The following is a 25764-nucleotide window of genomic DNA, read 5'->3' on the forward strand; positions in this document are numbered from 1 at the left end:
GGCTTTATTGTAGCAGGGCGTCTGAACGGCGTATTCCACAACATCACGTTCCTGGTCCTGCTTTCTCTTTGGCCCAACAGGAAGATGACTGCATCGGACAGAAGGCTGCACAGTCAACATCAGACCTGCCATACACACACACACACACACAGAAGCAATGCAGCTGATATATAGAACTCTTATTCAGTGAAGATGTGTAGTGTCTTACTAACAAAAATGTTCAGAACAATACTGTTATGTAATTAGAATATTTACTGTTTGATGTGCCCATATGCAGGATTTCTTTTATGTGTGTGGTAGTATAACAGGCAGCACATGCTGTACTTAAAAGCTTAAATACTGTAAATATTTTGTTTTTTTAAGTTTAAAGAAATGTGACAGGTCCTGTATTATGGAAAATATTTTTTGTTCCTATACATGTAGCTTGTAGTACACAAATTTATATCATGGTGTTTAAATGTGTGAAACTGATGGTGTTTTTGCAGTGTTACTGTGATGTTAATTAGACTAAGAATGAACTGTTAAATGTCATAGAAATTGAATGGTGATTTGTGAATTATCTGAAACTTGGTGTGGATAGAGATTGCAATGCTGTTTAATATATGTTTAAGTATAACAGGATTCTTATAAAACTAGGAGCTTTTTTAACCTAGGAATTGAATTATTACCAGTAGCGTTCATTATATGTCAGTACCGTTTTGTGTTATTGAACACTCATGTTTTCGTGGCTTTTTTCTTGGATTTTCTGTTTTCAGATGCCCCGCACGAAGGCGTCCAGGCGGTCGGCTGTGGCGAGGAAGAGGATGGCGGACCAGCGCGGTGGAGCTGTCCCGGCTGTGGCTCTGACTAACAAGGTTATGCCTTTACCCTCACCCAAAAAGGTCCTGACTGAGACTGGTCCTATGAGCTGCAGCCCACCTCTTCGCCAGGCCAGTGCTCCGAGTGCTGCATCTCTGACTGACGGGGTTATGCCTCATCCCCACGACGAAGAGGCTCTGGCTGACGGGTCTGTGCCTTTTGCCCACAACACAAAGGTCGGAAATGACTTGCCTTTTCCCCATGTTGAAAAGGTCCCTGAGAAGATTGTACCGTATGGTACCGATAGACGTGCTGTAAAACGTGCTGAAGCCTTCGAGTCCGATACACTTTACCATTCCTCTGCCAGTGTAGCCATAATAATACTGATTTTGACTATTTTTTTATTTTTTTTTATTTTAATATTATTTTGCATCGCTATTGTGAACTTCACTAAGCTTTACTAAGAGTCTTTGTGGAATGATAAATGAATGTTACTGTGAAATATCTGAGTTTCTAACTAATTTCAATGTGTATGGTTTTTATGTATCCCCCCCCCTTGCTGGTTGTAGATGGGGCATTAATTGGTGCAACACAATGCCTGTGTATTGTGTGCTTTCCCGGTAAATCGCCAAAAGCATTGTGAATGCTGAACGGGTAAGCAGGCGATTTCACTCTCTCCTATATAGTTCTCTTTCTAAGAATAAAAGAGGTCTTTAGTCATTGCTAAGGATATAAACACTACATTGTGAAGTCGCAGCACTGTTTTACGTGTATATGTAATGTTCTTTCCAAACTTTTAAGTGTAAACAGTGCTTTTAATGTACTGCATACACCTCGTTTTTTTATGCCTCGCGCAAGAGAGAGAGAGAGCGCGTCTGCGTATGTGCACTAATCCTGCCCCATGTCTCGTGTTCAGGTATGTTTTACTGTTGAACTTGTACTGTTTAAACTAAACTAGTTCGTTTGGAGCTTGGTAAATTATCATGGTTTGCTCACTGTGAGATTTATAGTTTTTCCATTTCGAAGCCTCTTTCTGTTGTAGCCTTTCAGCGTCTCAGTCAGCCTAGATTTTGCGTTTTATGTTTAAGCCTTTGCTCAGTTAAATATAGTTACAGTGCATGAATGTACATCTGTGAACAGAATGTGTACATGTCGCATGATGAGGCAATAAAAAGAGTTCTGACGCACTTTGATGCTTGTTTTTTCACTGCTAAACTGAATACCTGTGCTATCGTCAAACAGGGCTCTTGGTATGCCGTTATTGACTCTCATGCACGAAATGTCCATGGTGAGGAGGATTAAGACTCGGGTAAAAGCTTAGTAGCTTATCATGCAAACACTGGGTCTCTTCTGAACCACGTCACGATTCTGGGTGTGTCATTACAAGCAGAAAGTGAGCCGTTTGAAGTCACTGGTGTTCTCGTTACTCCTGCTGGTGCCAGTACACTGTCCGATGTGCGTAATGATAACTGTCTCTCTGTCTGTGAAGTCTCAGATGTTACTAAGCGTCTCCAAGTCACATATGAAACAACAATGCAGGACGCTGATTATGGTAGTGCACAGTCCTTCAGCAGCCGCTCTTTGTACAGTGATGCAGTAAAACGTAAACGTAGAGACAGCAATACTGAACGTACATCAGCAGTAAACAGCCTCGTCAACAGTGAAAGTGACGTTGTGTTGATTAGTGAAACACAAACTGAAAGGTTTCAGTTCAATCCTTTAACACTGCAGCAGCGGAGGAGCGCTTGTCTAAAACTGAATATTTTGTACAATGAGTGTAATAATGGACACTTAAATACAGCAGTAGCGCTGGCAGAGCCTTGTAACACAAGTTTCACAGCTGATGGTAACTGCTTATTCAGGTCAGTAGCTTTTGGGATTTCTGGAAGTGAAATTGAACACAGGAAAATCAGACGTGCTGTTGTTTCACACATTGAGAAAAAACAGGCTATTTATGTTCATCATCTCAGAGAAGGTTACTCTTCTGTTCCACAGTACATCTCTAACAGTAGAATGAAATATGTTGGAACTTGGGCCACTGAGGTTGAAATTCAAGCTGCTGCAGATTTCCTTGGTGTAAACATTTTCACATACACTGAAAACAAATAGTTGAAATATGCACCATGCCATCATTCCAGTGGTTGCAGTCGAGATACGGGAATTTATCTGAAACACTGTAATCAGTCACACTATGAAGTTGTAATATGTGTTAAAACTGGTGACAGTACTTGCAGTGGAGTCTGTTCACTTAGTTGTGAAAAGAAACAATCTGAAAATACATCGACTCGCCGCAAGCTTGAAAGAGAAAAAAGGCAATATGATAAAAATGAAGAATACAGGGAAGAAAAAGTTCAGAAAGCTATGAAATTCTACCATGGTAATGAAATTTACAGAAATCAGCTGAAAAAGTTGAGCACTGACAAGTATTCCAAAGACCAGAAACACAGAGAACATGTGAAACAATTAAGCATTGATAAATATTCCAGAAACGAAGCTCACAGAGAAACACTTAAAAGGAAGAGTTTTGAATTGTATCATATAGATTCAGTGTATCAAACAGCTAAAAAGCAAAATACTATTGACAGGTATAAGACAGACAGTGCTTATGCTAACGCCACTAAAATCAGAAATGCAGAAAGAAGAAATACAGAAAAGAATAAAAGGCAAGAAATCAACTATGTCATTCAGCATTTCAGAGAAAAAATAAGCAGAGGGCCAGAATACGTATGTTCAGTGTGTCACCGAACACTATTCAAACACGAAGTACGCAAATGCAGAAAGGATTAATATCTCAAGAGATCATTTGGTTGCATCTGTGGTGGAAAAATGTATCACAGACACATATTTACATCTATGCACTGATGTGTGTTCTGATGGCTGTTCTATTAAAACTGGCCCTGCTGGTTCACTATGGATTTGCTTCACATGTCACAGAAAGATTCTGAATAAAAAAATGCCTGCAGAGAGTGTTGTGAATAATCTTTCACTGGATCCAATTCCTCCAGAGTTACAGAGTCTAAATTCACTGGAAAGGCATTTAATTGCATTGCATATTATGAGACTTGTGTCTTTACCAAAAGGGGGACAAAATGGTGTTCATAGACCTGTAACTTGTGTGCCTTCTAATGTTGCAGATGTAGCCCAAGTTTTACCAAGATCAGAAAATTCAGATCTGATGATTCGTGTGAAATTAAAAAGGAAATTAACGTACAAAGGGCATCAGTATCAATTTGTCCATCCAGAAAAGGTAAAAAAAATGCACTGACGTATCTGAAAGAGCATAACAAGTTCTATAGTGATGTTGAGTTTAACAATGACTGGATTAATCCACTCAGTAAAACTCCAGAAGCAGAAAAGCAGGATGATGTTTATGAGTAACATATTGATGAGGAAAACACTGAGAGCACTTGTGAGGACGACAGCATTGATGACACTCTGCATGATAGACAACAACATGGGATGTTCATGGATACATGCCTTCAACCTGTTGATATAGCTCAGGAGGTTTTAGACCAACACTTTGATGGAATAATTTCTGTGGCACCTGGGGAAACAAATAACCCTGTCAGGCTTCTATGTGATGAATCTAATGAGGCTAAGTGTTTCCCAGTTCTTTTTCCAAAAGGCACAGGCACTTTTCATGATACAAGGCAAGAAAACCTCACATTGTGTAGATATTTAAATACAAGAATACTGAATGCAGATGGGCAGTTTGCAAAAAACTTGGACTTTTTGTTTTATGGACAATATATATCAGAGTTAAACCAAGTTATATCAAATGTTTCAATTGCTTTGAGAAAAGGACATGATACAATCAAAAGAGATGTTACTTTAGAAATGTTAACCAACAAAGACTCCCTACAAAGGATTTTGAATGTTGATGAAGGCTACAAATTCCTCAAACCCATAAGAGGCACCCTTGTTTTCTGGCAAAGTGTTCAGAAAGACTTGTTCGCCATGGTGAGGCAGCTGGATATTCCTACATGGTTTTGTTCATTCTCCTCTGCTGATCTGCGATGGCCTGAACTTCTGCAAACAATCCTGAAACAAGTGAGAAAAGAAGTAGCAGTTGATGATCTTGACTGGTCAGAACGATGTGCTCTGTTGAAGACCCACCCAGTGACAGCTGCTAGAATGTTTGGCCATCGATTCCGCTGCTTTCTTAAAGACATGATTATGTCTGAAGCACAACCAATCGGTAAAATTGTGGACTACTTTTACAGAGTAGAATTTCAGCAGCGTGGCTCACCTCACACTCACTGCTTGATCTGGGTGGAAGATGCCCCTCAGATTGACAAAGATGATGATGATGACGTTGTAGCATTTGTTGATCGTTATGGTACATGTGAAATGCCACCAGATGATGACACAGAAATGCATTAAATTGTATCCAGTGTCCAACAACACAGTAAAAGACATTCAAAAACATGCAAAAAGAAAGGAACAGCATGCAGGTTCAATTTTCCACGTCCTCCAACAAACAGAACATTTATCACAAGATGTAAAACTGATGAACTTAAAAAGGATGTTGATGGGAAATCTGCAGAGCAGAGAGATTCTGCAAACTCACCAAAAATTAAAGTGTGTGAATAGAAAAAGATTTAGCAGAGTCCATTCTAAAAGAGGTAAAGAATGCTTTACTGAGTTCTGAGCAGAACTTTGAATCTGCTGATGATTTATTTGCTTCACTTGGAATAAATCAGGAAATATTTGAAGCTGCTTACATACGGATGACGAGAAAAACTAGTGTTCTTTTGAAGAGAAAACCATGTGATGTGTGGGTGAATCAACATAACCGAGATCTTTTGCTTGCATGGAATGCAAATATAGACATTCAGTTTGTGGTTGATGCATATTCCTGTATTGTATACATCATCTCCTACATTTCCAAAGCAGAAAGAGAGATGGGACTGTTGTTGTCACATGCTCAGAAAGAGGCTTCACAACAAGGAAATCTAGATGCCAAACAAGCTTTACACAAACTGGACAGTGTTTTCCTACATAATCGTGAAGTTTCAGCTCAGGAAAGTGTTTATCGCCTCACTAACATGAAACTAAAACAAGGATCTCGCAAAGTGCAGTTTGTTCCAACTGGAGATGCTATCAGAATGAGTCTACCCCACAATGTGTTACAGAGGAAAGCTGAATGTGGTGATGAAGACAGCCAAAACATTTGGATGCACAGCATCAGTGACAGATATAAAGGAAGGCCTAAAACTACAGAATTTGTGGAAATGTGTCTAGGTACATTTGCATCTGAGAAATAGAAATATCATCAAAGTATTTTGCAGCTGTTTTTGCCTCATTATTCAGATGATCAGTTGAAACCCAACAATTTCAATACTTATCAGGATTTTTATGAGACTGGCTTTGTGAAATTTTCTGATTAACTACTTTCAGTGAAAAGTATAGTGGATTCTAACATGGCAATGTTTGAGAAAGAAGCTGATTCAATACATGAAGCTCAAGAAGACTTAGAGAGAAATGGTCCAATGGAGGATGCATGGGCAGAAATCTGTCCAGAAACTGAACGCGAACGATTAGAATGTATTGCTACTAAATCAGTGCAAGACACAGAAATTGGGGAAAGTCATGATATCATACCAGATCTTTTACCAAAGGAAACCAATATGGTACAAGATAATTCCTGTGGTATACCAAAGAAAGAAGCAGTGGCTTTGCTTCGTTCACTCAATGAAAAACAGTCTCAAATATTCTATCAAATTCATAACTGGTGTTTACAGAAGGCACGTGGTGAAAATCCTGACCCATTCCATGTGTTTATTTCAGGTCCTGGAGGTGTAGGAAAGTCTGTTTTGATTAAAGTGCTATATAATGAAGCATCTCGCATCCTATCTGTCTTGTCAGACAACCCTGATGAGCTACATGTACTCTTAACAGCTCCAACTGGTGTCAGTGCCTACAACATCAATGCTGCAACAGTTCACACCTTGTTCTCCATCGGAACAGATGTAAAATTGTCTTATCAACCTCTAGGAGATGACAAAATAAATTCACTCAGAGCTAAGCTCGGAAAGCTGGAGATACTAATTATTGATGAAATTTCAATGGTTGATCACAAACTTCTTGCTTACGTTCATGGCAGACTGAGACAGATCAAACAGACAGGTGATTTCTCAGCTTTTGGAAAAGTTTCAGTTATTGCAGTTGGAGACTTCTATCAACTTGGTCCTGTAAAGGGAAAACCTCTGTATGCTGACTCTGTAGGTGTGAATCTATGGCAGAACCATTTTGCTTTGGCTGAGCTCACAGATATAATGAGACAAAAAGACGTGGAGTTTGCACAGTTACTCAATCGGTTAAGGAAACACAAAAGAACTGATGCACTGCTGGAACATGATATCTCAATGCTGAAACAGCGTGAAACAGGTGAAGGAGAGGACAGAACTGATCTCCATATTTATGCAACCAATGAGGAAGTCAATGATCACAATAGGAACAGCTTGTACAAAACATGCTCAGACCCTGTTACCATTCATGCACAAGACTTTGAAAGGGTTGCTAAAACTGGTCGACTGGAAAGAATACATGGCCATCATGCTCATGTTTCCAAAACATGTCACACAAGTGACACAATCACTTCATATAGGTGTCAATGCACGGGTCATGCTTGTCAAAAACATTGATGTTTCAGATGAACTAGTAAACGGTGCTTTTGGTACAGTTATTGAAATATGCTTTGATACTGCAGATCAATTTCCATCAAAAATATATGTAACATTTGCCAATGAAAGGGCAGGTAAAACATTAAGAGCAAAGAAACCATACTTCAAACCTGGTCTAGAAAAAGCAACATCAATTGAACCAGAGGAAGAGAGAGTGACCAAGAGTGGGGGCATATGGCGTCAGTTTCCTTTGAAATTAGCTTGGGCTTGCACTATCCACAAAGTACAAGGCCTTACTGTGGAAAAGGCTGTTGTGTCACTGAAAAAGATATTTGCAGCTGGACAAGCATATGTGGCTTTCAGTCGTGTCACATCTCTGTCCGGCCTCATAATACAAGATTTCAATGAGAAAGCAATATATGCCAAGCAAGACATTGAAGGTTTCATGCAGAGCATGCCTGCATTTATTCAGTCAGACTCAGCACCCTTACTGCCATCATGCAAGATACTTCTGCACAATGTACAAGGACTGTCATGTCACTTGGAAGACCTAAAACAAGACAGAAGGTATATGGAAGCTGATATCATTTGTGTGACTGAAACTTGGTTAAAATCAGACCACTGTGCAGCTGATGTACAAATATCTGGATTTCTATTCCATAGCAAACCAAGGTGTGTTCCATATGACACTAGTGACATAATATTTGCAGAACTAAAGGAGCAACAACATGGTGGCGTTGGTCTGTATTACAAGGAGAATATGAATTGTAGTGTTGTTCAGTCACCATGTGTGAACTTGGAGTGCCTGCAGTTTGTGATTCCTCATCTTAATACAACAGCAGCAGTTTTGTACAGACCACCTTCATACAACTTGCAAGCATTTCATAACAACCTGATAGTTTTGATCCAACACATTGACGACTTTCCTGGAGGAAAAATTATCATGGGAGATTTCAATGAAAATCTTTTTACAACAAGTACAGTTAATGAAATCATGCAATACTATGGCTTTACTCAAGTTGTAGAAGAAGCAACTACTGAAAGTGGAACAATAATTGATCATGTTTATATAAAAGATATAACTAGCGATAGTGTTAAAGTGTCCATAATGCCAACGTATTTCAGCTACCATGAATGTGTTGTACTGAACTGTTTTAATAACTAAAATAAACTCAATACTGAGGCAGCAGTGAACTAAGTGAAGCAATTCAATCCAAACCATCCACAAGTTGGGGGGAGGGGATATAGGGGTAGAGTAAAAGAGGATGGCCCCTGTGGGAATACATTAGAGCTGAGATGCCCTTATAAGGTTACATTCAGGCTGCAGGTAAAAGTGGTACAAATATGATCATTTCTGCTATATGTCCCAAATGTTTTTGTTTATGTGACAGTTTGAAGAAAACAAAAAGAATAATTTCACAGTTTCAGTTCTGATTTTAGGCTCTGTTTCTAAGTGGCATTGAAATCCAAAACGTAACACCTAGCAGTGCTCTGTTTTAGCACTCACACTATTATTTATGTACAATCCAACTCAAACTTGATCTGAATTTTGCATGCAGAAATGATGTCTTTATAGGAATATCTTCAAAGTGATTCTCACTGTGGTTATGTTTTACCTCAATGATATTTAGGAAAAAAAATTAAGAAACAAAGGATTCAAAAGAGACTTATACAAAAGAAGTGCCTTATAACTTATATCAACACTTTGGCACCAACTTTGGGTATGAAAGTCAATTCAAAACACTAATCTCTAATATACTAATCACTAATCTAATATATTTACTATACACTCTTAGAAAGAAAAAAAAACTATAATAAATTTGTTAGTGGGGTGGAATGTTCAAGGGTACATTAGTACCTTTAGTCAGGGAACATAATATCACCATTGTACCATAATCCATATACCATATTTCCTAAGATGTATTGACTAAACACACCCCGTCTCATCTCCAGGCTTTTTATTTTATTCCTCTGTTTTAAAACATTAAGGTTCACAAATGGATCTAAAAACCACTGTTGTACCTTTGAGGGAACATTTACATTGTTTGTACCCTGATGAACGAAAACCGTACCTGCACAGAACCTTTATTTCTAACAGTGTAGAATGAAGATGATGTGAACAACATGGCCACTTTTACCTGCAGTAGCCTAACAGTCACAGAACATGTAAATGTAACTTCTATGACAACAACTGGTTTACATACTTTTGTGGATTTTTTTTTCGTTTGTGCAGTACATGGTACTTGCTTTGATTTATGTTGTGTTAATAATAACCTTGCACACTACAGATTCCTCAGAAGATCTATATATGCTGTTGTTTTTACTGTGTTTGGAGTACATTGTACTTCCTTAGATTTATGTTGTGTTAATAATGGCCGTGCTTACTATAAAGATTCCTCAGAAGATCTATATATATGCTGCTGTTTTTGCTGTGTTTGGAGTACATTGTACTTCCTTAAATTTACATTGTTTTAACAATGACTGTGCCTACAAATTCTCAGAAGATCTACCCAGGCTGTACAACAGTTAAAAGGGCACCTCAGCTCTATATGCGGAAACTTTTTTTTTTTAATAAAGGTATCTGCAGGATGTATGCAAATTTATACAGAATTGAAGTAATATGAAAAAATGAAGTAAATATATTGAATTAAAGACTTAATTATTAATTACATAAATTCCATATAGATAAAACCTAAATAAAATAATATGAAAATGTTATTTCCAAAATATATGACTGTCTAACATGAGTTATATATCCTGCACATACCTCAGCACACTGATACAGTACTAATTTAAAACCCAGTAATAAAAAAAAGTATTTGTATATGTATTCATTTTTAGACTATCAAATTTTATTTACTGACAATCATATAACAAAATGATTATACATATATTAATTTTTAAAAATATTATCATATATCACTATGTGCTCTTTTACTCCTAACAAATTAATAGTTTATTCAGTTCTATCACCTTTCTAAGAAAAGTGTGCACGTTTTCCCTCATGAACATAAAACACGCTGCTTTAGGGCAATAGAACATTTGCATACTGCAGTGTTGCATTGAACTTGTATGGCAAATCTATGTGGCTCAAGAATGTTATTATGGAATATGAGCAGAAACACTGTCTGAGGTGGACTTTCATAAAATTGTCAATTTTGTAGCCCCACCAGTGGTGTGATGTCAGCTCAATGACGGGTAAGATCTCCTGGCCCAAGACAACCTAAGACAGACTGGCATCAGCACTGGGATGAATGGAATTTTTGTTTCAAACTGAATGTCAGGACAATTGTACAGCAAAACTTGACATTAAGTGTCAACATGGAATGCACCACTTAATGCAGTAATTCCAGGTTTGGGGCCAAATAGTACTTAACTTTAAATGTATACCTGCTGCAGTGATATCAGCTCAATGACGGGTAAGATCTCCTGGCCAGAGACAACCTAAGGCAGAGTGATATCAGCACCAGAAAGCCCCACAAAAAAGATAGCAACTTCATTGCCAAATTACTGCTCTTCAAGCCACTTTACATTTCTAAACAAATGGATTGCTCTTTACAGTCCTACATACAAATATTGTTACAACTTTCCTTACAAATATGTTTTGCAATTTCTCCAGATGTTGAAAACAAATATGTGCAATACCAGTGATTACCATTTAAGATTATAGCTTGTTCTAATAATCTTAAAAGAACATAAATTGTTTCACATCACAATCATCTCTTGTATTACGTATTATGACCCACAGTTGTAGTAACCTGTGCGTCTCTCTCTCTGTGGCCATTTCGTGCGTTTTCCCTCTTTTGTTGCCTTGTGTGCAGATCTCTAATTGGCCACATGGCTGCGCTCTGCTGTATGTAAGAACTCACTGACCCACTACCCAAGCAGATGTTCAGGGCTCTTTCCCCTTTGACATCACCTGCAACGACTCCTGTCTAAACCACTCCAGCACTCTTCACTCAACACTTCACTTGTAAATTCTGACAAAAGCTTTGTTAGATTCTGTGAAACTCTGTGTGATTTTGGGAAAAGTAGGGGACGAGTGCCTTTTGTTTTGGTTATTTTTTCTCCTGTTTGAATGTAGGCAGTTAGGGTACCTTTTGTACTTTTGTTTCTTTTTGTTTTGAGGTTAAGGTGGTGTAAAACTATAAGCTGTTTTTGTTTGTTGTTTTGGCATATGCTCGTCTCTGAAGCCATCATCCCATCCAGCTTCTTAGCTTCTTGCTATAAAAATGAACATGTTTTCTGGTTCAAGTGGTGTTTTCAGCTGTGGACAGACCTGACTCTCAATTTATGGTACTGCCTGGCTCTACACCAGGTTGCAACATGTGATACAATTAATCCCTCAAAAAGAGCACATATTGTTTTCCCTATGACAGAACTCATACTTAAGTATATACTGTCCTTGCTGAAATTGTACATATAAAGTAATGGAGATTTAGAATTTATACCTGATGACTCCATACCCAACCATGCATGTGTTTGTACTTTATGAGACTAACTCTAAAAATTAGTCACTGTCATGGTTTCCCATAATGTGAGGAATCTAAGGAAGTACAATGTACTCCAAACACAGCAAAATAAAGTGCTCTATTCATAGAAAATTATTCATGTCTCTTCATTTAGTATTACTGTTATATGCTGAGTGTGTGTTGTAACATTCGCATTGTTAACATTACCTTCGTGCATTACATCTATATTATGCTTCAAGGACTGTTTCATAATATTCAATCAATGCCACAATATTCTGGCATTTTCAATGACAATACAACAGGACTCCTGAATTTTCTTTATTTATTTTCATAATACAATGTTGGTGATGATACAAGCATACTTAAGTGGTAAATAATCATGCAACCTAAAAAGACACCCTCCAGTACAGTCAAACAATACTGAAACAAAAAGTATATACTTGCAATAATCATAATGAAACAATTAAAGAATTGTTGAAACACTTTAAAAACATAAAACACAACAGAGCAGCAACGGAACTTCACAATTGATACTTGGAAAAGCTTTAAGTGAACATGTGAAAATTACACTTACAGCAATAGGTACACATATTTACTATAAGACAACACTATTCAAATATACATTAGCTGCTAACTTCATTACATACAATTCCTTCTGTCTATACTTTCTATTATGTTCAATTACGAGCACTCTGTATTTCTACAATTACAGACTGCAGTTCATCTGTTTCTCGGCATACTTTGTTACCCTGTTCTTCAATGATCAGGACCCCCACAAAGCATGTGTTATTTCAGTGGTGGGTCATTCTCAGCACTACAGTGTCACTGATGTGGTGGTTGTGTGTTACTGTGTGTTGTGCTGGTGTGAGTGGGTCTGACACAGTGCTGCTGGAGTCTGTAAACACCTCAGTGTCACTGCTGGACTGAATAAAGTCCACCAACCAAACATATCCAGCCAAAGCATCCTGTGCTCACCATCCTCTGACCACTGATAAACTACTACAGGATGACCAACAGAAATAGCACAGCAGAAAATGAGCTACCGTTTCTGACTTTAATTCTATAAGGTGGACCAACAAGGTAGGAGTTTTTAATACAGTTGGCAGTCAGTGGGCACAATGTTTGAAACTCCAGCAGCACTGCTGTGTCTGATCCGCTTGTAACTGTGCAGCACACACAAACACAGCACCACCACATCAGTGTCACTGCAGGGCTGTGAAGAATGTACCAACTATAAAACCTGCTCATTGTCAACATAGATATCAAACTACATGACTAATGGCAGCATTTCTCACATAGTAGCACTTGCACAGTGGATTGGTTCTATATTTAACCCTTTGATTTGATGTAGGCCATAATGAGGCCCAATGCACGCATAAGGGGTCCTTTTGGTGTAGAAGAGCTCAGTGAAAGTGGGTCAGAATTAGCGAAAAGGCCTCAATATGATATGACTATTTATCAGGGACCATATTCAAGGCCATTTACCAAGTTTTGGGTAGACTGACCTTTTGACCTTTGTATAATGTAGTCTTTGAATGAATAAGCCAAAATAGCTGACAAACAGTACAATTTTTGACATAACATGTAATTAGAAAGTTGTTCATGTGAGTTAGCTGAGTCGTATGGCACCATTTGTTTATCTGTGGACCTTGCAATTACATTGTAATAGTATTTTAATTGATTTTTAAGTGTTTTAGAGTGCTAAAGCGCCCCCTAAAGGCCAATCTGGACCAAGATTGGTCAAGACCATTAGAGTCGTAATATGTAATATTATTGCAAGTTTGGAGCTGATCTGACCAATGACTGTTGAGTTATAGCAAATCAAGCTAGCAATGCCATGGTTGAAGTAATTAATTGATTGATTCTCAATACACTGAGTGGAACAGTCAAAATGTTTTTGATAATCATTGAGGATCAGTGTCTTCTGAATCTTAAGATACTAATTTGATGATAACTGGCAAAAAATCCAGAGACTAGTTTGCAAGAACATGTTTTTCACATTATGCAAATTAGCTTAAAAAACAGAGGGGGTGGGGCTAGAAGTGACTGGAGTGCTTTTGTTCAGCAAGTCCTAAGGAATCAGCAGAAAAAAGTTAGTAAAGTTGATAAAGATGAAAAGTTGAAACATAGTTGAAAAGTTGAAACTAAAGTAAAGTATGAGCTCAGTGAAAGTGGGTCAGAATTAGTGAAAAGGCCATAATATGGTATCATTCTTGATCAGGGACCATATCCAAAGATGTTTACCAAGTTTTGGTCAGATTGACCTTTTGACCTTTGTATAATAAGCCTTCGTATAATGTAGTCTTCAAATGAATAAGCCAAAATACCAGACAAACAGTACAATTTGTGACAGAACATGTACTTAGAAAGTTGTTCATGTGAGTGACCTGAGTTGTATGGCACCATCTGTTTATCTGTTGACCTTGTAATAACATTGTAATAGCATTTTAATTGATTTTTAAGTGTTTTTGAGTGCCAAAGCGCCCCCTAAAGGCCAATCTAGACCAAAATTGGCAGACTCCATTATAGTCCAAATATGTAAAGGTATTTAAAGTTTGGACATGATCTGACAAATGACTGTTGAGTTATAGCTAATCAAGCTAACAATGCCATGGTCGCAATAATTAATTGATTGATCCAAACGACCCTGAGTAGAAAAGTCAAAATGTTTTTGATAATTATTTACCTACAGATGCCAAAGAATTTTTCCAGATCAAGTTAGAAAAGATTGGATCAAAATCCAGGGACTAGTTCGAAAAGTAGGCTTTTTAAACAGTTACCAATTACAAAATAACTATGCAGTTTTGTAATAAATATGCATTGCAAAATTTTTGAAATAATGTACTACATATGATACACAAGGATGTTCAAGCAAACTTGTAATAACATAGTAATAATATGTAATAATATGTTAATTTTTATGAATAGCGCCCCCCAGTGGTCAAATTTTTTCAAACTTTATTGGTTGTTAGAAAGTGGCTATATTTAGAGATCATTCAAGTTTCATGATGATTGGTCAATGTTAAGCCTGTCAAAAGCCTGCTAAATGCTGATTGGCCGATGGCGACTATGTACTTCAATTAATCAAATTGTCCTTATGGATTCCCTTATAGTCTGGCCAACAGATGGTATCTGCAAAGTTTCAGCCTCATTGGATGAACGGATGCTGAGAAACAGCCATGTAGCATTAACTCCGCCCCCTAATGACATATGCACACAAAAATCGAATGGCTACCTCAGAATCTTCTCCCAAATGTGTCTGTCAAGTTTGAAATTTTTTGGCTGAAGGGTTGTCAAGTTACTGAATTTTAAATTAATTCTGAATTATTTTGAATTTATCCAGAAGGGTTCATTTGCATATGACAGCCATGTTGTTTAGAAAAGTCAAAATGTTTTTGATAAATATTGAGGCTCAGGGTCTTCTGAATTTTTTGACACCAATTATTTGAGGATGGGGCAAAAATTGTAGGACTAGTTCGCAAAAGTAGGTTTTGCATATTATGTAAATTAGCTCAAAATCTAAGTGGGCGGAGCTAAATGGTCCAAATGGCAAAGTTGTTTGTTTGGACCCAAGGAACTTGGAAAAATTATGGCTTGTCTGGCAAAAATCTGGTTTAGGAGTTATAGACGCAAACGCGTTGACCTGCGCTATAGCGCCCCTTGTGGCCGACTGGGCTGATTCCTTGCGCCTGAGTAGCGGGAGGGACTACTACCTATTGACCAAGTTTCAAGTCTCTAGGACTTATGGTTTGGGCTGTGCATTCCGTTTCAGGGAAGAAAAGGAATAGGAGGAAAAATCTTGACAATTACAATAGGGTTCAATGCATTGCATGCTTGAACCCTAAAAATCTTGACAATTCCAATAGGGTTCAATGCATTGCATGCTTGAACCCTAATAAGAAAAATCTTGACAATTCCAATAGAGTTCTACGCACTTCGTGCTTGAACCCTAAAAATCTTGACAATTACAATAGGGTTCAATGCATTGCATGCTTGAACCCTAAATATAGCCGCAAGCGGCAATGAGCGGGTTCAAGCATGCAACAGCAGTACGGGCCATTCTGCAGGTTTAGCCCATTAAGCCTAAAAAGGCCTCAAGCTTTTGGTTTAGCCCATTAGGCCTAAAAAGGCCTCAAGCTGTGGGTCTTACTTATAGGCAGAGTGAATAGAACTGAAAGGAAGTCAGTTCATCAAAAGACCGTCACTTGCCATAAACAGTGAGCAGAGGTCTTTAAACACATTATCGGTTTATATTCATATGTACTGATCTACACTGGTTTGTAGAACATCCAAGAGGTTGTCAACATACATGTCAAAACTGCATGACTAATGGTAGCATTTCTCACATAGTAGCACTTGCACAGTGGATTGGTTCTATATTCACCCTTTGATTTCATGTAGGCCACAGTGAGGCCCAATGCACTCATAAGGGGCCCTATTGGTGTGAGGAGCTCAGTGAAAGTGGGTCAGAATTAGTGAAAAGGCCACAATATGGTATCATTCTTGATTAGGGACCATATACAAGGCAGTATACCAAGTTTTGGGTAGAGTGACCTTTTGACCTTTGTATAATAAGTCTTTGTATAATGTAGTCTTTGAATGAATAAGCCAAAAAAAAGATAAGCAGTACAAATTTTCAAATAACATGTAATTAGAAAGTTGTTCAGGTCAGTGAACTGAGTCACATGGCACCAATTATTTATCTGCAGACCTTGTAATAACATTGTAATAGCATTTTAATTGATTTTTAAGTGTTTTTGAGTGCTGAAGCGCCCCCTAAAGGCCAATCTGGACCAAAATTGGCATGCTCCATTTTAGTCTTAAGTTGAATAAATCCTTAAAGAATGGAGATGATCTGACCAATGAATGTTGAGTTATAGTAAATCAAGCTAGCAATGCAATGGCCACAGCAATTAATTGATTGTTGCACACCATGCTGAGTAAAAAACTCAACATGTTTTTGATAATTATTTACCTAGAGATGCCAAAGAATTGTTCTAGACCAGTTTTGAAAAGATTGGATCAAAATCCAGAGACTGGTTTGAAAAGGAGTGTTTTCAAACAGTTAACGATCACAAAAAACTATACAGTTTTATGATAAAGATGCATCTGCAAAATTGTTTTCCATAACATACTACAATGGATTCATATGGGTTTTTCACCCAAACTGTAATAATATAGTAATGACATGTAATAATAGGTTTATTTTTATGAATAGCGCCCCCCAGTGGTCAAATCTTTTGAAACTTGACTGGTTGTTAGGAAGTGGGTACTTGTAGACACCATTCAAGTTTCATCATGAATGGTCAATGATAAGCCTGTCAAAAGGCCTGCTGAATGCTTGTATGGGTCCAATCCTGGGTCAGGTTTATTTAATATACATATCAATGTATATTTGATATGTATACCACCTCAGACTGCAAAGTGCACTTGTATGCAGATAATGCAATTTTGTACTGTTCAGCCAAATCTGCTCATGCAGATCTGCTCAGACTGCTCTGTACAAGTACAAACTAGGTTTAAATGCCAAGAAAACTTCCAAGTTTATGCTGTTCTCCAGATTTTCAAATACTGATTTTAATACTGTGAATATTACTACCCTGACAGGATGTAGCATTGAGTAAGTCACACAGTATAAGTACCTTGGCCTTTGGCTGGATGATAAACTCACATTTAAATCTCATATTATTAAACTAGTCAGTAAGTGTAGGCAGAAGCTTAGATTCTGTTATTTAAATAAATCCAAATTAGACATCTTTCTCCCTCTGTATGCCAGAAAAAGAGTCATGGAGGCAACCTTACTATCAGTACTGGACTACGGTGACAGTTTACAGATGCGTCCATCAGTGCCCCTAAACCACCAGACTCTATCACTCCACTTTGAGATTCATTACTGGAAACCCTTACAGCACCCACCAGTGCAGACTGTGTAAAAATGTTGGTTAGTCCTCCCTAGCAGCATGACGGGAAACACGCTGGCTTTTATTTATTCATAAATCGCTCTCCAGTCACATGCTACTTTATATTTCATCTATGATCTCAGTAAATAAGCAATTATCAGACTCACTCTAGTGACTAGATCACCTGTCAGTTTTACTCAATTGAGATAATCTGCTTTTAGCTACAGTGCACCAGTGAGCTGGAATTCACTACAGGAGTCTCTAACACTCAGGCTTGCAGGTGTCACTCATTTAATAATCATTTTAAACTTTTACTCTCTAATCACCTTCAGACTGCCTGCAACTGTTTTAGTTGAGTTTAACTTTTCTTTCCTCCTTTTTCCTTATTTCATTTTATTTGGCTGATTTTAATTCTACTACTGTTTTTAATCATTCATTTATTTTTATTACCTTTTATAATCCTTTTATGTGTTCATGTAGCTCTGTTCAGTGTATTTCTGAGTAAAAATTAAGGTTGACTGCTAGAAACAAATTGTCTAATTTAACGCTTAAACTTAATAGTTTCTCAGTTGCAACAGGTACATCTGTTAATCTTGGTGTCATGATAAATCCCAATCTGTCCTTTCATGCACATATAACCAATATTACTAGAATGGCTAATGGTCACATCGGTCACTCTGCTCAATAAAAATATAATTTATGGGAGTGCACAGTATAATTATTTGTCCTGGACAGCATTCTGGCTTGTGATTAAGAAAAAGTTTCCAGCCTGGTAGACCAACCGGAAATCTGTTTGCAGCATAGAATATTTGACTAGAATTTTGTCAAATAGTGTTTTTGAGTGTTTATACAGTTTCTATTTAACTTCCAGTCAGTGTTCAAGACACAGCCTCAGACTTTAAGTCTACACTAAAAACCTACTTTTTCGTCAAGCTTTTAATAATTAGTTTTTCCCGTTAGATAGAAGGTGCAGATCTGGGGGTTCACTGACATACAGAATGATGGTAAACTGGGAGTGCTGGCGCTGTCGTTCTGCTGCTTTCATGTGCTCACTCAAGATTGTTGATGGTGGAGCAGAGGAGCCCTGACATCTCAGCGATCCCTCATGTCTTTGATACCTTCTGGCTCTCCCTTTTAGTTAGGCTGCCAGTGTCTACCAGTCTCTGCTGCACTCTGTTACCACTGTATACTGTAATCAGTCTCTCTTAACAGAACTGCCTGTCTGTTTCTTTACCGAGGCGAACAACTGTCCATTCTGTGCAGTCAGATGCTGTTGCCCACTGCTCACCTGTCTCCAGGACTAGTCTGACCACCATGGCGCTTCCTGCTGTACAATGCTGGGCAAACCTCACATGCATGCCACTGACTCTCCTGATGCTACTCCTGTAAAGATTCTATTGAATTATAGCCATTCACCTGCTTTTGTCCTTTTCTGTATTTTAATATTTTATACTAATGTTAAAACTTTATTCTCTGTTCACATTACTCGCATTCTTGTTTTGCTGTTTGGTGTCCACCACAATAGGATGGGTTCCCCTTTCAAGTCTTGGTACCTCTCAAGGTTTTTTCCTCTTACTTTTAGAAGGTTTTTCCTTGTCACCATTGGCTTGTTCCTGGGGCTTGGACCCGGATTTTTCTGTAAAGCTGCTTTGCGACAACGCCTGTTGTAAAAAGCTCTATATACATAAACCTCTACTTGAGAGCAGTACCTCCTGTTTGTGTACCATTCTGTAGTCTATGTTATGCCCAGATCAGGAATTCTGGGTTTATGCTGGATTTTTGTGTGACTAAAATGAAAGTGCTGGTTTTCAAAGATCACAATCATGCCCTGATATGGATGGGATAGCAGTGATTTCCAAACATCGCATTCATTTTTTTTATATTTATTTAGTCCCAGTTTAACAGTGTGTTTCTGAAAACATTATACAGGTGTATATTTTATTCAACAATAAATATAATAAATACAGGGTGATTCAAAAAGACTCATCTGATTTCAAAGCGTCATATCTTTACAATCGTGAGGCGCGTAGGAACCAATCAATACCAACTGAAAGAGGTGATTACAGAGTTTCTGACTGTCACTGGAAGATTTTCATCGGCAGTGAACCTCCAACAGCTCAGAGCGTTCGTCGTTGGTTCCACAACACTGGATGATCTCCAAAATTGCATCAAAAGAGCTGTGAGTACAGTGACACCCAACATGCTCAATTGAGTATGGGATGAATTTGACTATTGCGTTGATATTGTCTGTACAGCTGGAGGAGGTCATATTGAGCACTTGTAAAATTACATAATACACTTTATGCTCACTTAAACCATTTACAATTTATTGTTCTGTAATGATTTACAAGGGATATAATATAAAAAGAGCTTAACTAAGTAACGCTAACTATTGAAACACATTAAAGCATGTATATGAAATGTGCTATATGAATAAACTAGCATTGCCTAAATATTTCTTTGCGGTTTAATAAAAGGGTTAATTAAGTTTAGCTTTTGTCATCAATGTAGTAATTGAGTGTGTACCCCTTAACACGGTGACACTGGCTGAGGAGGTGAGTATTACTGTTAATGTACTGTCCAAACATTTGTCTGGAACAACACATTCTGTTAAGCCATATGCACGAAAAAGAAATACAGGTTTGCTGCATCAATGCGTTAGATAAACAAGGAAGAGCAAATCAAGCGTCATTTGTTTCATGTTTTTTTTTTCGACTGAAGCTTTTTTTTTGTATTATATTATGTCTGTAGCCCATCTGTTGGTATACAATTTATCAGCCCCATCAGAATGCTAAATATGATTTTAAAACATTAATGGTTGGTCAATTATATCTTGTTACAAAATATATAGGTAGATATATATATTATATACGGATATTTGATTTATTGATAATGGGTTGGGATCATTGTGGTATATTATAATCATTTACTATAATACATTTAAGAGCTAGCATGTCATGACCATTATGCTAATAATGGCTATTTGAAATAGGTTTCCTAAAAGCTTAAATGCACTGTAACACCTTACCTCTAAAAAACAGCTGAGGTGAAAAATAGTTAATAACTCCTAAAAACAGAAATGATGAATATACTGGTTTTCTAAGGCTCTCACGCAAAAGGGTCAAAATGTGATATTTTTACTTAGCTCACCCTACAGATCCACTACTCCACTTTTAGGGCCTTATTGTTAAAATTTGGAGTTTTTAAACACTGTGTCCACTCGCTGTCCACTCTATTAGACACTCCTACCTTGTCAGTCCACCTTGTAGATGTAGAGTCAGAGACGACAGCTCATCTGCTGCTGCACAGATTGTGTTGATCATCCTCTAGTCCTTCATCAGTCACAGGATGCTGCCCACAGGACGCTGTTGGTTGGATATTTTTGGTTGGTGGACTATTCTCAGTCCAGCAGTGACACTGAGGTGTTTAAAAACTCCAGCAGCACTGCTGTGTCTGATCCAATCGTATCAGCACAACACAGACTACCACGCCACCACCACGTCAGTTTTACTGCAGTGCTGAGAATGATCCATGTATATGTATATATAAAACACACACACACATTCTTATAAAGAATATTCTACATATAAAAAACACTTTACCCATTCTATCCCCACACTGCTGCATGAAAAGTTCCATGTCTTCTCTGAACTGGAAAGAAAAAACAGAAATAAAAGTCCTTGGCCCAAACTGCACCTTTGGAACCAACTGACACAAAGACCTCTTGAAGGGCCCTCTTGTCCTCTTTCCTTATCTCTAGTAAACGTGGATCAATGAACCTTTGAAGATCTTGCTATTCTCCTTCACCTGATTTTGCAGCTTTCTTGAGATCATTGGCTATCTGTGGCGCCTTAATAAAGATCCAAAGAAAACTGATTGGAATTAAACATGTATTTGCACCAATGCATACATTATATGACCAAAGATTTATCTGGACATCCAACATTTCTTCTGAAAAGGGTATTACAGGTAGTTACTATTATAGGTATTTAATACAGATATATAGTACTATACCTATTACAGGTAGTTATGGCTTCTACTCTTGTGGGAATGCTTTACACTAGATGTTTTAACATTGCTGTGAGGATTTGAGTGCATTCAGCCATGAGAACATTAGTGAGGTCAGGTTCTGGCGTTAGATGATTAGTTTTGTATCACAAATGCCACTCCAACTCCAAAGAAAATGGATGGAGCTCTGTCACTCCAGAGAATGCAGATCCACTGCTCCAAAATCCAACGCTGAGGACCTATGCTTATCTTTAAAACCAATGCAAAACCTAATCCCAACCCTAATTTTGAACGTACATTTAACCATTCTCCTATCCCTAACCCTAGCTCTGGCCATGTGTGTAACCCTTGTCCTATTCCTAACACTAGCTCTTGTCCCAATACTAACCACAAATCTCATCCTAAAATCAAACCCAAAACCTAATCCCAACCCTAATTTTGGGCCTACATTTAACCATTCTCCTAACCCTAATCCTAGCATTGGTTTGAGTTTAACCCTTGTACTATTCCTAACCCTAGCTCTCGTCCTAAATTTAAACCTTGTCCCAATATTAACCACAAATCTCAACTTAAGCATAAGCTCATGTGCAGCTGCCTCTGTGCATCCCATTGGTTTTCATGCTTTTTATGGAGATTATACAAGCTGTATGTGCACAATTAAATGTCAGTGTCCTGAATGGGTGCATCTGAATTTAGTAATTCTTAGGCCTTAGGCCTTTAGGCCTATTTATCATGCATTTTCAAGTAAGCACACTGATCTAAGATCAGGTTTCATCAGTTTACATAAGTCTAGTCAGTGGCATATAAAATCTGTAAGCTGACCCCAGAAACTTTCTGTGAGGAGTTTCATAAATATGGGCCAATGTGTTTCTTCAAGTTGCATGTGTTTACTGCAAACAGTTTACTGCAACATCTTTCTAATCACTGCCCTGTCTGTGTAAACAGTGATGTTTCCAAGACTGGTGGAGTGATGTCTGTTTTACTGGACACTGGAAGAGTGTTGGCTCTCACACTGGTCACTGGAGGAGCATCGATTCTTGCACTGGTCAGTAGGGGAGCAGACAATGGCCCCTGGAGGAGCACACATTGCTGCATCGTATTTCTGCTTTGGTCTCTTCAGAAGTGCCGACTCACACTGTTCACTGGAGAAAGGCCAACTCTCACACTGGTCACTGGGGAAACGCCGACTCTCACACCGGTCACTGCCCTGATAGCAAGAGGATAGCGGACCATCGATGGCAGAGCTGGTGGTCCACTGGTGTTTTGCTCAGCGTTTTCCAGGCGGCCCACCGGTAGTTAAGCATAGTATTAGAAGAAATTACAATTATCGTCACTCATTTTCCATTTTTATTTTTATTTTATTTTCCCTTCCTTCCTTTCTTTAGTTGTACTTTGTAAATTAGTTTAGTAACTAGTTTTAATCTTGCACAGTGTCAGCAACAACATTTTATACAAAATCATTTTATTTCAGGCTTAGTCATTATTTTTTTGCTCTCAGTTGTTTGTGATATTTGTCTTAGTTTATTTTCTAAAATAAAAGTCTGTGTGCATTTAAAATCTGTTTGAGGAGAATAAAAACTAGTTAGAACTTGTATGCAGGACAATAATTTGGGTGGTCCGAGTGTGGCAAACAGTCAGTGGGGTGCCAACCTTATCAAGCCAGTGGACCAATTTATGCTTGCTATCTGGGTGGAGGAGTGCCGAATCTCATGCTGGTCACTGGAGGAGTGCCTAGTGGTTCTGTGGATAAAACATGATGCTGTTCCAGCTTGTTAAAAAGTAAATGACTTTCAAAGTAATTTCTCTGTAGTATTGTAGTTGGGCAGTAAAGGCAAAGATAATGAAGTGATGGCTGGCAATCCAAACCACATTTGTGAACAGAGAAATCTAAAACACACAAAATACTGTATTACATGTATCTGTCCAAACCACTGTTTACATTCAAAAACATCATACATTTAAGATGAACCTACCTTCAAGGAGAACTGCCCTGTTAAAATAGTGGGCTTAAAAGAAACTAGGTGAACAAAAAGGGCATGTGCACTGATTCAAATGATACGGAAAGCCAATAGTGGCAAAACGCCTAATGAGAAATCGCCTGCACAAATAAAAATATCACGCGTCCACACATTAAAAAATGCAAGTGTGCAGGCTATGGCAAGCCAAGTGGGTCAGAACTCGTCAGGGTTTTGACGGCGTATAAAGCGCGCGCTATGTTTTAAAACGCCGTCCAGAGTGGCGTTTAAAGGTTTTCTTTTCGCCGTCAGGTAAACGCGAGGCGCCGCCAGGCGTTTTACAACGTCTGACGGCAGCAGGCGCTTGGTTAACGCCACCACGCGTCTCATAAGCAGAAATGACCTGAATTTACATATCCCCTCCTTCCCCCAACAGGTTCAGCCCTGGCTTCAGGGGGAGGGTTATACAGGGAGTTGGTTTGCCCAGTTCAAAACTCAGTGATAGCCAGGATAATTTTTATTGCTTCCACTGATTACGGTGCTGGGTTTTGCGCACTCCTAATCGGTCTGCTTCCGAGTATACATGCATGCAACAAGGAGGCAATGTAGCCTACATGTGGGCCTATAGATAGCTCTGCTGTAAGGTTTTTCACTTTCCTTTGGCCCAAGATGGACAAAAGCAGAACTTGTGAGAAGTGAATGTGTTTACTTTGCTTGTACTGTCACCTTTAATTATCTTCTGACTGCTCATTCGTGTGAAACAATTACAGGCATCGTGGTTGCAGGTTGTACAGTGGATACGAAATCACGAGCCTCCTTAAACTAAATCGGCGCTTTTTTACTTGATGCTGTTTCTGTTATGACAGACATCCCCTTAGTTCGTTAGTGTGGACTGCAGTAGCTCCTGTTGGGGAAGGAGGGGATATGTAAATTCAGGTCATTTCTGCTTATGAGACGCGTGGTGGCGTTAACTAAGCGCCTGCTGACAGTACGAGCAAAGTAAACACATTCACTTCTCACAAGTTCTGCTTTTGTCCATCTTGGGCAAAGAAAAGTGAACAACCTTACAGCAAAACTATCCACAGGCCCACATGTAGGCTACATTGCCTGCTTGTGGCATGCATGTATACTCGGGAGCAGACCGACAAGGAGTGCGCAAAACCCAGCATCGTAATCAGTGGAAGCAATAGAAATTCTCCTGGCTATCACTGAGTTTCGAACTGGGCAAACCAACTCCCTGTATAACCCTCCCCCTGAAGCCAGAGCTGAACCTGTTGGGGAAGGAGGGGATATGTAAATTCAGGTCATTTCTGCTTATGAGACGCGTGGTGGCGTTAACTAAGCGCCTGCCGCCGTCGGACGTTGTAAAACGCCTGGCGGCGCCTCGCGTTTACCTGACGGCGAAAAGAAAACCCTTAAACGCCGCTCTGGGCGGCGTTTTTAAACATAGCGCGCGCTTTATACGCCGTCAAAACCCTGACGAGTTCTGACCCTCTTGGCTTGCCATAGCAGGCGGTAAAATATTACGTGTTTACACGTTTTGACATCTTACATCCAATCAGTAAAGCTATATATGAATACATCTGCATTTTAAAGAGGGAGCGTGACAACACCTGACGAGATGCAACGTATATTATTCCATATGCATGAGGCCCTTACGTGTGTTACAACATAGTGCCCATGGAGCGTAACATACCCGTCTACGTGGTGATACATAATCTGCATGTCATAATACGTAGGAGTTTCGTTCCCTAAATGTTATAATCACGTGACTATGATTGTGCACCCCCTATTTCACACGTGGTCAATGCATCATTGTCACATGACCAGAGCTCCGTGAAATGAGCAACAGTTGGTGGAAAGTCATTTGACTTTTCCTTCAAAATAAAAGCCAACATAACATAAAGCCAAAGATCATTGATTGAGGCAGCATAATACATATTCAAGGTTCAAAACATTAGGTAAGACGTTATAAAGTGGTACTGTACTGTTACCGCCAGTGTTC

General features: G+C 38.6%; 1 pseudogene; it reads left to right on the top strand.

Annotated features, from left to right (window-relative positions):
- Positions 1–755: 755 nt before the first annotated feature.
- Positions 756–8589, top strand: LOC118825375 (annotated as a pseudogene).
- The last annotated feature ends 17175 nt before the right edge of the window (positions 8590–25764 follow it).

Source organism: Colossoma macropomum, unplaced genomic scaffold, assembly GCF_904425465.1.
Source record: "Colossoma macropomum unplaced genomic scaffold, Colossoma_macropomum, whole genome shotgun sequence".
Taxonomy (NCBI): Eukaryota; Metazoa; Chordata; class Actinopteri; order Characiformes; family Serrasalmidae; genus Colossoma; species Colossoma macropomum.